This window comes from Anneissia japonica, unplaced genomic scaffold (genome assembly GCF_011630105.1).
Source record: "Anneissia japonica isolate Jap-2015-1 unplaced genomic scaffold, ASM1163010v1 scaffold8666_len19468_cov104, whole genome shotgun sequence".
Taxonomy (NCBI): domain Eukaryota; kingdom Metazoa; phylum Echinodermata; class Crinoidea; order Comatulida; family Comatulidae; genus Anneissia; species Anneissia japonica.
Genome location: NW_022687693.1, coordinates 15,397 through 19,192, shown reverse-complemented (window position 1 = coordinate 19,192; position 3,796 = coordinate 15,397). Strand labels below are relative to the sequence as shown.

The 3,796-nt window shown below is 33.9% G+C and overlaps 1 long non-coding RNA gene across 2 annotated transcripts in view; it reads right to left on the bottom strand.

The window, feature by feature from the left end:
• Positions 1 to 378: 378 nt before the first annotated feature.
• The window catches only part of LOC117120688, a 4,368-nt gene continuing 950 nt past the window's right edge, over positions 379 to 3,796 (bottom strand). Inside the window, exons 2-4 of one of the 2 annotated variants that reach the window (XR_004447407.1) lie at positions 3,015 to 3,266; positions 1,866 to 1,985; positions 379 to 516 (exon numbers count right to left, since the gene is read on the bottom strand). This is a non-coding gene — a long non-coding RNA (uncharacterized LOC117120688). Of the gene's footprint in view, positions 517 to 1,391; positions 1,448 to 1,865; positions 1,986 to 3,014; positions 3,267 to 3,796 lie in introns of those variants that run through there. The other variant, XR_004447406.1, reaches the window with a different exon arrangement.

Genomic DNA, 3,796 nt, shown 5'->3' with positions numbered 1-3,796 from the left:
TATCAAGCTTTTTTTCTCTGGAACCTGATTTAATGATGGTGATAATGATGAAAATAATCATAAAGAAGATGATGATTGATTGAATTTATTCGTAATGTCATAAAATACATCAAAATGATATACAAAAAACCAACAAAATGAAAATAAACATGACCCTGATTACAAGGAAAAGCCCAAAAAAGCACTGTAATGATGATTGGGTTTTCAGTTTTAGGCTATGTCTCAAATACAAACAATGCTGTATCAGAGCCAAATGAGAGGACAATTGGTTCAGGATATTTAAATTTTTAATAGCATTTAAATGCATTATGTTTAGCTCGTAAATTAACATTAACATGAACACAAGAGTGAAGAACTTCAAGGTAACTTACACGCACTGCTTGCACGTTTTCCTGGCTTGTAATTTTGTTTCACAGATTTATCCCACATCTCAATTCTTTCAACCTCAGTTTGAGTAGGTTCACTATCAGGATGAAGGTCAAGAGTCAGGTGGGCCTATTACCTACTGCTTTGGAACTAGAGTAGACCCAAATATAGAGAAAAGTGTTTAATGTTTGTAGGCCTACTGTGCAGTGTGCTAAATGCATCTTTATCTCTGTTTTGCCAGTATAATATTTTTAGTATTTTAATATAAAGAAAACTACTTTTTTTTTTTTGCATGGTTTATCATCCATGAAGAATAAAATAAAAATTATGAACACACAATATATAAACAAACAATTAATGGAATGCAAGTTGCATGCAAAATACTCTTTTGATTGGAAACCCTGTGCAGTGTTGATCAATATGACTGCATTGCCTTTAATAATGAGTTTAGAATATTTGTCAATTTCGTTTTATTTTAGATATAAAGCACTTTTAATTCCCCCGGGTCCACATGCTTGAATGTTGTTTCTGGTGGAAAGAAACCAACTGTGCAGATAAACTGCTTTATTCAAGGACACAAGCAAAATGCACAGCAAGGGATTGAAACCTTAAACTTTAAGAACCAAGATTCCATTCCATTTATTGACAAATATACAAGTACAGTACATGAAATTTGTTTTCATGGGTTGGGAATACACATTATATAGATATAAATTAAATAATTACCTGAAAGACATAAATACAGTGCATAAAATACTTAAATTATATTTAAATTAACAATAAATAGAATATATGAGGGATGCCATCCAAAACCCAGCGTTACCGTCGCTGTATGTTAAACTGAGTAATAACAATGTATATGTGAGTACTGTACTGTACATACTTTAGTACAGCAAAGCTGTAATACTTTTACTCATAACTTTGGCAAAAGTAAATCAGTTTCAGTAATGAGCCATCATTTTAAAGCTTACGATGTGAAGAATCAGAATATATTCAAAACTCAATTTTCATTTGTTGGTTACTGATGCTGGTTTTGGGATGGCAAGCTTCATGATACAGTAATGAAGATCTGAGTTGTACTCTGAGGAGGTAAATGAGAAAAGCTGTTATATATGGAGGTCAAATGTTGAATTTGAGGGGTTCCCCACCTGTCACCATGCATTGCATGGCTGTGGAGAGAATCTTCACATAGGCCACATATCCTGCACTCACACAATTATTGATACAGGCCTTGTCTGACAAACCAGTATTCAACAAATTAATATAATACAATTATAAAAAAAAAATGAAAATAAGAATTATTAATAGTAATTTCAAAATAATATCATTTAATGCTCATTTCAAAATAAGATCTACTTTTGGGGTTTTGCCTACAGCCTGGCTGGGTGCGAAACCAACTATCAAGTCAATAAAGTTTTATCAGTGGAATACTGTGTAGGCCACATTGCAACCACAACGGGCTGTAGTGCAATTTGTGAATTACTGTATTATCAACTTACCGGGTGTGTCCGTGGTTTCATCACTAAGCATGTGACCCACTAGGGCTTCTGTCTTGTTGAAGGCTACCAGGAGGATTTGGTGGCATAAAATCTGCCTCAATTGTCTCCTTCATAGCAATTCTTAACAGAGGAAAACAAAGACCTACATGTAATTGATAATGAATCTTTTGACTTCAATTTTTGAGGATTTTTATCTCAAAGTAAAAACTACTATTGCTACAGGTATGTTTTTTTGGATTTGCATATATAGTAATATTAACAGACAGACCTATATAATGCAAATAAACAAAGTCTCCATGCTTTTCCCATTAAAAATAATGAAAACCTTACTTTATAAGGAAGGGCATTTAAAAGGCAAATTTTCAACACTGCATCATCAAATCAATGCCAAACTGAGACAAAATTGAAACCAGCCAACTTGCTGGACAGCACCACCGTTCATTTCATAATCATGAAATCTTAGCAACTATAAATTGTTCACAGCAAATGGGGCCAAAATAAACTCTACAATTACTATCATTAATATTAAATAATGAGTGGAGTTGAAGCTTTGCGGGTAAGATCATGCCTTTGTTTGACATATCTCCGGCCTTGGGCCTAAAACAATTAATAACATAAAATAAAAATACACACGCTTGCTAAGGTACCCTACAAACACCAAAATTTATCATTTACCAATAATTGCATATTAGTTTTGAGTATTATGCCATAATTTATTCTACATAACAGTATTGTTTATATTACTTTTGTAGTAGAACAATTTTAGGCAATTTGTTACTTAGTTAAAGTTTTTTAAAGATAAAATTAACTTTGTCCTGATCAGGATTTTTGTGGTATCCTCCTTTGCATTTTCTAATTTGGAGCATTTGTTTTCTCAAGGAATTGCGCAATACGCAGCAAACAATAAAGAAGTTGATGACAGTTTGGTAAGAAGGAACACTTTGCCAGTCAAGCCATAGGTGATATTTAAGGTTTTCAAAAAAAAACATTGTCTCCATCAGGATTCGAACCCTAGACCCTCTATAAACTATGTGGATGCTCTATCAAATTACCATTTAAAATGTACACTAGCCCCCTCCCCCAGCCTACCCCACCCTCTCCCCAACTCCACCCCAAAAAACATAAAAAGATAAAAGATGCTCTATTTACCTCTTTACTGTTACTATTCAATGCTTCAACTGCATTCCTGACACTATCATAGAGGGCGCTACTGAGATCAGACTCATCATTCATGCTGTTATTTGTGGACTGGGCACTCTGCTCAACTTGCTGGCTTTTAATTGGTTCATCTGAAACCAGCGAGTCCCTGCTTCTACTCACTCATTCCACTGTACATTCACTTGCAAAAGAATTTCTCTGACTTTCGAAGAAAACTTCTGAAACTGATGGCAGTACATTTTGCTAGAAGGAATATAAAAGGAAAAATTGATTTATGAATAATATAACTAACATGTAAACAGCTGTCTCTTATACACATCTAGATGTGTATAAGAGACAGCATAAATACAGTGCATAAAATACTTAAATTATATTTAAATTAACAATAAATAGAATATATGAGGGATGCCATCCAAAACCCAGCGTTACCGTCGCTGTATGTTAAACTGAGTAATAACAATGTATATGTGAGTACTGTACTGTACATACTTTAGTACAGCAAAGCTGTAATACTTTTACTCATAACTTTGGCAAAAGTAAATCAGTTGCAGTAATGAGCCATCATTTTAAAGCTTACGATGTAAAGAATCAGAATATATTCAAAACTCAATTTTCATTTGTTGGTAACTGCTGCTGGTTTTGGGATGGCAAGCTTCATGATACAGTAATGAAGATCTGAGTTGTACTCTGAGGAGGTAAATGAGAAAAGCTGTTATATATGGAGGTCAAATGTTGAATTTGAGGGGTTCCCCACCTGTCACCATGCATTGCAT